Below are 9,881 nucleotides of genomic sequence, written 5' to 3'. Positions count from 1 at the left end.
TGTTAATTTCTCTTGCCATTTTAGAAGGCTTGCTTCACACAAGCATCAAGCAGCAATTCAGAGAGACAGAGGCTCTATCAAAGCACCAAATGCCATAATCACAAAATAGCACTTTCCTTAGTTACCTGCTGACCTGTGAAAGCATTTTTTAATCCATTACCTGGGCTTTATTAGGAAATGATGGGGAGCAGAGGATTTCCCCCAGTACTGCTGCATTGCTCGTATTATTAATAATCCAGCTCATGTAGTCAGAAAGCCACTGTAAAACTTCCAGAAGAAAAGCCATTATTAAAAATAGATTGCTCAGAAAAAAGAAATAATAATCTGACTTTATCCAATATTTTTTAATCTCTTACTGTGCTTTGCAACATCTTCATCAACAAATTATTTTGAATGGTTATAAAAGGGCACAGTGACCATGAAATTAGAGAGTTTTCTATTGTTGGAGAAGCAAGGGGTGTGTGTGGGGGGGATGTCAGCAGAACTGCCACCTGGGAATTCCAGTGGGCTGACTTTGGTCTGTTTTGGAGACTCATGGATGGAGTCCCTTGGGAGGCAGATCTGAAGGGCCAAGAAATCTAGGAAGGCTGGAAACTGTTCAAGGGGGAACTTTTAAAGCTGCAGGAACAGGCTGTCCCTAAGTGCTGAAAGATGAGTTGTCAGGGAAGAAGGCCAGCCTGGCTGAATAGAGAGGTTTGGTAGCTGCTTAGGGAGAAAAAGAAGAGTCTGTGGTTGTTCGAAGAAGGGGCAGGCCACTCAGGAGAACTACACAATTGTCATGAAGCTATGCAGGGAGAAAATCAGAAGGGCCAAAGCCCAACTGGAAATTAATTTGGCCTCATCTGTTAAAGAGAACAGGAAATCCTCTACAAGTATATTAGCAACAAAAGGAAGATTAAAGAGAATCTCTATCCATTTTTGGATTCAGGGAGAAACATAGTGGTCAAGGATGAAGAAAATGCTGTGGCACTCAATACCTTCTTTGCCTCAGCCTTTAGCTGTTTGCTGGTTTCCCAGCCCCTTGGGCAGGAAGATAGGGATGGCTGGCAGAATGAAGTCCCCATAGGAGATGGTTAGTGACCTTCTGCATCACTTAGACATACACAGATCTATGGGACTGGATGGCACACACCCAGGGGTACTGATGGTGCTGGCAGAAGTGATCACCAAGTTCCTTTCCATTGTTTACCAGCAGTTCTGGCTAAGTCTAGAGGTCCCAGCTAATTGGAGATTGGCAAACATGATGCCCTTCTACAAGAAGGGCTGGAAGGAGGACCTGGGGAACTACAGACCTACCAGTCTGACCTCAGTACCAGGGAAGCTCATGACATAGGTCATCTTGAATGACATTATGCAGCATGTGCAGGGCAACCAGATGATCAAGCCCAGTCAGCATGGGTTCACCACAAAAGTGGTGTTCTCCTAGGCTCAGTATTGGGGTCAGTTCTCTTTTAACATCTTTATTGATGATCTTGATGAGGAGATCGCATGCACCCTCAGTAAGTTTGTAGATGACACAAAATTGGGGTTAAGTATTGATCTGCTTGAGGACAGGCAGACTCTGCAAAGGCTGGATTGATGGGCCAAGGTCTCTGAGGTTTAACAAAGCCAAGTGCTGGGTCCTTCACTTGGGTCACAACAACCCTATGCAATGCTACAGGCTTGGGGAAGAGTGGCTGGAAAGCTGCCTGGTAAAAAATGACCTGGGGGTCTTGGCTGACAGCTGGCTGAACATGAGCCAGCAGTGTGCTCAGGTGGCCAAGAATGCTGACAGCATCCTTGCCTCTATCAAGAATACTGTGGCCAGCAGAAGCAGAGAAATGATTGTGCCCCTGTACTTGGCACTGGTGAGGTTGCATCTCAAAATACTGTGTTCATTTTTTGGCCCCTCACTACAAGAAGGATATTGAGGTGCTGGAGTGGATTCAGAGAAGGGCAACAAAGCCTGTGAAGGGCCTGGAGAACAAGTTCTGTGAGGAGCAGCTGAGGGAACTCAGATTGTTTAGTCTGGAGAAGAGAAGGTTGTGGGAAGACCTCATTGCTCTTATAACTACTTAAAATGAAGTTGTAGTGAGGTGAGGATCAGTCTCTTCTCCCTGGTATCAGGTGATAGGACAAGAGGATATGGCCTGAAACTGTGCCAGAGGAGGTTTAGGTTATATATTAGGAAAAAATTCTTTACTGAAAGAGTGTCCAGGCACTGAAATAGATTGCCCAGGGAGGTGGTGGAGTCACCATCCCTGGAGGCATCCAAGAAACATGGACGTGACACTCTGGGACATGGCTTAATGGGCATGTTGGTGTTGGGTTGATGGCTGGACTCAATGATCTTAGAGGTCTTTTCCAAACAAGCATTACTATGATGCTATTAAAAATGCTACTTATCACTCTTGAAATAATTTTAATCAAAGCACTTGCTTCACTTAAAAATAATGTATAATATTTTCAATAACAATCACCATAAAATTAGGTAAAAAGAAATCTTTAAAAGACAGAAATCTCCTTTGAATTCTGCTAGTAGAAATGATTTTGTATTCCCCTCCAAGCCAAGGGTCTTTAATCCCCTTCATAAACAGTTCATATCTATAGGTCTGAGTTCTTGGGTAGGTATAATCACACAAGTGATTCTTTCAGCAAAACAGACCACCACTGACAGCAGATAATAGTGTGTTTTCTCTTCTGTACCAAACTGGTTATAATTGACTAGGGCATCTGATGACAGAGATGTTCTTCTTTGTGCTGATATTTTTGTGTGTGTGCTATAATCCTTTTCACAATTTATTTTTGTTGTTGCATTGTTTTGTTCCACCTGGCTTGCAGAAGATTTCATCTGTATTGGAGATGGTTCGACTGTGCTTTATTTATTCTAGTTTTAAAAAAACCTAAAATCACCATATTTAATGTAGCTAGTGTCATTTTTCTTCACAATGAATCCCAGTATCCAGACAATTCTGGATAAGGAAGAGAGACTGCAGCCAGCACTTGCTTCTATTGCTAGACCATTTCACAGCTTATTTAATTTGCTGTAAGTTTTCACAAGATTCGATAGAAAGTCTGTGAGACGTGGGGGAAAAATACAGGATTGTTTTTAACACAGTAGTATTTGACCAAACTGGAGGGAGGAGGTGGGGGAATGTGAAAGTCAAAAGTGTAATAGAGGCTGGAAATTTTTGAACAGATGTAGCAGGTGTAAACATGCTTCCTTATTTTGGTTCCCAGATTTAACATCCTCCTACAAGACTTTCATGCGCTCAGAAAAAAGGTTATATGTGCAGATGGTAAACTGCTAAAATGCCCAGAAGGTTCAAACTCATCTGTGCTTGTGAAGACAGGGAGAATTTCCCATCGTCTGACTCACAGGTGTTTGGAGCACTCTGAGTGAGAGGCAGGTTAGGCAGTGCTGCTTTTCTTGAGCAGATGCCTTAGGTTGTGCATTGGAAACCCGCAGGCTCTTTTCCCCGTGATGACCAAGTGGCTAAGAACATTAGGAGAGCTCCCTGGAGCACGGAGGTGGGGAGAGACTTTTTGGCATGTGGTCTACACAGCCATTACAAATTGAGGCTCTGGGCTGTTGCTGTCCCTGGGCTGCTGCTCTCTCTTCCTGACACATTGTGCTGCCTCGGGTCACTGCCTCACTGCTTGCCTGCCCACTGTAGTTTTGATCATACATTCCCTTTTGGCACAGGATGGTTATTTTCTGCATTCTGCTAGGTCCTCTTCCTGTTTGTCCCTATTAGTCTGTGGCCAGCGCAGGAGCGAAAAGAAGCAGGTGTCTTAAACGCTTGGCTGACACACTGGAATGGGGACGCACCGGGGACAGCTCCGACTGTGCAAGTACCGCTCACAGCATGCTCTGACCAGCCTCGCTCAGTGCTGACAAGCAGCAAGCAAGCACTGGGCTTGCCTCTGAAAGCCTTGCTCATTATTAGTAATAAACATACCTGTCAGGCCTTGTGTGTAGGGAGGTATGACGATACCACCACCAGGTGGGCAAAGGACAGGCACTGTCTCCACAGGTTCACCCTCAACCCAGGACTGCCCTGCAGACTCCACTCAGGCCACCAGATCTGCCTCCACTGCAGCATTCAGACAAAGCCACCACACCTACATATTACATCCCTACATGTCCCCATTCCTAACAACGGGCTGAGTAGCACCTGTGACTTCATGTCTTCAGCCAGATCCTCAGCTAGCATCAATTGGTTATTTCACCTGAACAGCACATTAGCTGGCCTTCACCAGCATCCCTCCAAATATGCCAGGGGTGGGGAGGGGGAAAGGGGAGGAGGGAGGGATGTGTGTGTGTCAAAAAGATCCTGACAGGACCTCCCTGAGGAGCAGCTCTCTCAATCTAAATCTAGGTGAGATATAATCTGTGCTGACGCAAAGAGGAGAAATAGTAAAGGTACCGCCTATTTTCTCCCCTCTGGTTTTGCCAGAATCTTAAGGAGGTACCAAATCTGTCTGCTGAACTCATACACTAGAAGGAGAATGAACAGAAAGGTTGTAAACTTTTGGGTGACACAACATTATTTATGGTAGTAAAACCATGACACATGACAATAGCCATCTCATGATACTGAGTAATCAGGTGATTAAATGAAAGAGGAAATGCAATTGCCAGTGGGCAAAGCAAACAAGTTCACACAGAGAGTTGAGGGTGCTGGACTAGCTGTCAATTCTCAGAGAAGAAATATTTGAAGTGCTGTGAAATCTAGATATACTTATGAAAATGCCAGATCTATCCTTAGCAGTGTTCAAAAATACAAATACAATTTTAGGACTTAGTATGCAAGAAACAAACCCGGAAACACTGCTATAAATATACCTGATGTGTTTGCACCCTCAACATGGTGGTGTTCAAGCCCACTGGCACAAAAATGGTAACACTGGAGCTAGAAGATGGCCCAGGCTGTATGACAGCTTCTGCTTTAGGATTTTGTAATAGAAGTATCTGTTTGAAAAATGAAAATGTGAGAAGGATATGAGAGAAATCTATAATATCATGAATGGCACCGAGAAGGCAAATGGGGAATGATTGTAATTGACTCTCGTACTGTGAGAACTAAGAGCATCAGATGAAATTATTAGGTAGCCTGTTCAAAACAAACAAAATAAGGCTCTTCTTTACACCCTGCTTTGTTGGAGCGTGCCACTAATTGTCACAGGATGCTGCAATGTCAAAAATTGATACGGGTTCAAAAGGCAATTATACAAATTCATGGAAGCAAAAAATCCATCCAGGGCTATTAAATTTAAAAATACCACATCTGTCTCAGGGAAGTCCCTGAGCCACAGCTTGCTGGAGTTTGGGACAGCATGCCAGGGAACTATCACTGTGTTCTTACCCCTCTCTTATGCTGTTCCCCAGGCATCAGCTGTTGTTTATGTTTGAGACAGGCTACTGGGTTGGATGGACTTGTCTCAACCAGCATGGCTGTTCTTACATTTGAATGCCAGGAAATTAATTTTTCCACATCCAGTCTGTCGGAAATGATGCCCTTTCTTTCATACAAGGACTTGGGTAGGATGATTCATGAATTTGTTATCTCTTGATTATTGTAATCACCTGTAATGGGAATTGAAGTCTGAAACAACACAGACATTGCTCCAAGGAGAACGTGGTAGTACATCGCCAAAGCATGAGAAAAAGCAGGGGAGAGAGTTTCACTTAGGCCACCACAAATGCTAAATTCCAGACCTAGTGATCGGTTTTGAAGGCCTAAGTAGTGGGAGCTTCGCTGATAAACTAGGAATTTGCCTCTCAGAAATCTCTGAGGCACAGTGTGAGATCCCACTTCTACGGGACCAGAGCAGATTGCAGAGGCTTATGACAGCCTAAACCCCAACAAGCAGCTCATGCCAGACAAAGAATCTTTTCTTCTTTATTTATTTATGACGCAGCTATATTCTAAAATGAAGCCTACACTTTAAGATTTTCATCAGTCAACAATGCATCTAATTGCAACCAATTCCTACAGTTGTTGGCTACCTGATGCTCTTAAACACACAAACAATGGATTTCAGATAGCCTTTTATGCAAAGACATGTCTTCTTTGCATTGTCCTGGCTGAGGTGAAGCTTGAGAGCAGTGGCACACTTCCAGTGCTTGACAAAGTCACCACGGTACTCACACCAGAAGGTTGGCCTTTGTTGGCTGTTATCTTCAACAGCAGTTTGGTCACAGAGCCCTGATCCTCCACTTCATGGGTGTGCAAAGCTCACGTAGATCTAAATTTGCCTGCAGGACGACTGTATTAATCAGCTTTACAGGGGAAATTGTATTTGAGCTAATGGCCCTCATGTGTTGGTAACTATCATTTGAGGTAGCTGCCATTATTCCAGAGCCTTCTGTCTTTTAAAGGGGCATAGCCCTGCAATTATTACTGATGAACTACTACTACTGCTATTATTGTTGTTGTTGTTATTATTATTATTATTACTACTATTATTAATGCCGAATTGGGGCGTGACCATCTTGCCTTGTAACCGCAGCCATGAGGCTCACATCCCCCCGAGGGCTACGCAGATGCGGCTCAGCCCCCAGCTGCCACCCTTCTTTTCCAGTGGGCACTAAGACGCAACCGTTGCACCTCCACGGGGCAGGGGCGGAATACCGCCTCGAAGACAGCAGCACGGAGGCACGGCGGCCGTCGGGCCCCAGCTGCACACGGGGGTTGCCGGGGCCGCTGCCGGGCCGCCAGTCCTGAAGCTCCGCCGCGCCGGTCTCCCGGCAACGCCGCGGCGCGCACCCCGCCGCCCCTAGGGGGAGCCCGGCGGCCGTTGGCCACTCAACCGGTGCCTGCCGGGCCGGGGGGAGGGCGGCGTGAGCCGGCGGCCGCCATTAGCGCCGGTGAAGGGAGCGGCCGGCCTTGAGAGGCCGATCGCTGGCGAGGACGGGCAGGACAACTCACCCCCTACCCTCCTCCCCTTCTTTCATGCGGTTAGATCTGCGGAGAAAGCTCCGCTTCAGCCTCCTCGTACCAAACATCGTTCTTTGCCAGCGTACAACGTAGGAGTTTTCACTTGGGGTTTCTGCGGTAATCTTGTGTGTTGAGGAGCTGTTTATTGCTTAGGGGAGGAGGGAGTGACAGCGGGGAATCTGCGGAACGTTTCTGCTCCGTCTTCTGAGGTAGTGTGGGCTGTTCCCCTTTCCCATCACCTCACGTCACGTCTGCAGACAGCGTTTGCCACACTGTTGTGGGGCAAATACTGTAGGTCGAGTAGATAGCGTGTTAAGCGTTGGTAGCTGAAATACGCAGTAAAATTACATGGAAAGAACGAGTGTTTCGAGGTGATTCGGTCTGCGCAGGTAGCCAGGTGAAAGTATTCACGACCTGTTTTACCCCTGGGAAAGGTAGGGTGGGGATGATTTGTCCGAGGTCATGGAGGGAGCCCCTGCAGAGCCTCACCTGGAGACGGCTGTTGTGGATCTCTCTCCTCGGGGTTCGACGGCTGAGCTTGCTGTCTTGAACATACTACTTGTGGAGTCCGTTGTGGGTAGGGGCCTGGGCGGGCAAAAGAGCCAGCCACTCTTGAGTTTACAGAGCCAGCATAGTCCCAGGACAGAAGTGACAACTGATGTAAAAGAAAGCTTGGTTTATTCCTAAGTGACTGCAGACCAGTGTTTAGCCCTGTGGAAAACAGAATAAGCAAGGTTTATTAAAACAACAAGGACAACAAAACCCAAATCAAAACAAACCACAAAACAAAACAATCTAATCTGTCAACTTCTGTTTTCCCAGAAGTTATGCAGGGACTGTCAGCTTTTAGAGCCAGATCTAGTGTCTGGCACATTGAAGGGCATGGAGGTATTCTGGAAATGGGAGGGGTTAAAGGGGTGGGTGCAGACAGGACAGCTACACATAAAGGCTCTGTTTTTCTGTGGCACAAGTGTTTAGTCCTCCTGCTTGACTCGGATGACTTTGCTCACAGTTAGTGTTGGGAACGGGATTTTTTCCCATGGATGATAGACAGACATCCCAAAGAGCCTCAAAGGAGCAAAGCACACATACAGAGCAACTCCAGACTAGCATTATGAAATGCAGGGGAAAAGAAATGCCTCCTCCAGCGATTTCATGTGCCTGCAAGAAACTTTAGCATGCAGATGTGACGAATTTATGCAGTGGCTGTGTTGACATTTTGATCTGTTCTTGCGTCTCACTGTGGCTGTCTTGATCTGGCAGTGCCGGCTCCCTTATAAAGAAGTATGTCTTGCTGCTGGAGGTCTGTTTGCAAGGAGGTGCTCAGCCCCTGGCAGGGTGTGCATCAGGGTGTGCATGCCATCCAGGTAGTGGTGCCCCTGCAAGAGAGCCTCCTTCCAGTAAACACAGGAGCTCCTAAAACACGTGCAGCTACTGATGGTATAGCAAAATGAACAAAGATAGATGAGTTTCTCACTTATGGTTTTCTAATTCAGCAGGTTGGATTATGTAACCTGGAGAGCAATATTCAGCTGACAATCTGTGTCTTCTGCCTGAAAGATGGAATTTTCTTAAAGGTGACTTGATGAACGGTACCCTTGCCTTAATCCTGAGGAAAAATGATCCCTCCTGCAAAACTACATCCTTTCTTGCACACCTCTGCTCATCTATCAGACAGCTACAGGTATGGTGACAATGGAAAGTTATGGATATTCCTTACCTTTGGTGAAGGGTGCCAGTGATGATCACATAAAGGCTCTTTCATAACAAACTCTAATCATCAGCAGACAAGTTACAATCAAGGTTTTCTTTCCATCCTCAGCCCCACTGCTGGTTTGAGTAGCGTATCATTAGAATGATTGGATAACAGATTCATGCACAATGCTGAAATTAAACTTGACCTGTCTAATCATATCATAAATAGCAATTGGAGGTTGGGTTTTTTTCAGCTGTCAACCACAGATCCCATCTAAAATGTGTTTGCATTGGGGAAACAGTTGTAGTTGATGAGAGGAAATATTAGCAGGAAAGATGTGCAGAATGTCAAGATACACAAGTGAGTTTATCTTGTTATCTGAATAGTGTGTTTGTTCAGGAAAATACCTGGGGGGGAAAGAATACAGTGTATTTGGCACCAGAGAGGCTTGAAGATGAGTGCTTCATATGGCACTTCTGCAGTTGGTTTGTCATAACTTTGAAAAAGGTTAACTGGTTAGGCCTGTCCTTGTCCGTGTTTGTCAACAGTCACCAAAAGAACAAGTAACAGGAATAACCTATACACCACATAAAAGTGTAACAGAAACCAAACCAAGAAACAACAACTCAGCTTCTACTAAAACTTAGAATTGATCTCTCTTGGTACTTTGCAAGGGAGTTCACTAGAGGTCTGTAACAATGTTATTTTGTTGCTGAAGTCTTTGCCCACCAGTTTAGGCATGAGGAAAGTGCCAAAAACAAAAACAACCCCAAGCGAGAGTTCGCCATGCTGTGGTGCTATTAAGGTGGTTCTTTCAATGTAAGTCTTGAAAAAAGGGGAAGGTGAGATACAACAGAGAGAGAATAGTGCAAAATCTGTCACAGTTTTATGATATACAGTGCCAAAAAAATAAAATTCCCAAGTGTTGAGATAAGTGCATAATATATAATAAAGGCAGACTTTGGTCTAGTATGTTATTCCAAACAGAAGTGTTAAGAATGTAATAGTAATATTTGCAATTAGAAATAGGAAATTTTGTGGAAAATGGATTCCCTCCCCCCCCCCCCCCCTCCCCCATAACTGTATTGCCAGTAATTTTTTGATAGAAAGAGATCCCCTAGTTCTTGCCATGTGTGGACTTAAGGAGGAGGGAGTGATCTGCCTGACTTCGCAGACTTCCTCCTCAAGCAACCCCCAGGTCAACCGTGGCTGAAGGGTCAGTGTCTTTGACTACTTGTTTGCAAACTGTGAAGGATGGTCTA

At 45.4% G+C, this 9,881-nt stretch overlaps 1 long non-coding RNA gene across 1 annotated transcript in view; it reads left to right on the top strand.

The window, feature by feature from the left end:
• The first annotated feature begins 6,864 nt into the window (after nucleotides 1–6,864).
• Nucleotides 6,865–9,881, top strand: part of LOC128897429 (uncharacterized) — a 43,642-nt gene continuing 40,625 nt past the window's right edge. The window contains exons 1-2 of the long non-coding RNA XR_008462378.1: nucleotides 6,865–7,132; nucleotides 8,420–8,607. This is a non-coding gene — a long non-coding RNA (uncharacterized LOC128897429). The remainder of the gene's footprint in view (nucleotides 7,133–8,419; nucleotides 8,608–9,881) is intronic.

This window comes from Dryobates pubescens, chromosome 9 (assembly GCF_014839835.1).
Source record: "Dryobates pubescens isolate bDryPub1 chromosome 9, bDryPub1.pri, whole genome shotgun sequence".
NCBI classification, from domain to species: Eukaryota; Metazoa; Chordata; class Aves; order Piciformes; family Picidae; genus Dryobates; species Dryobates pubescens.
This window is presented reverse-complemented; position numbering and strand designations above follow the sequence as displayed.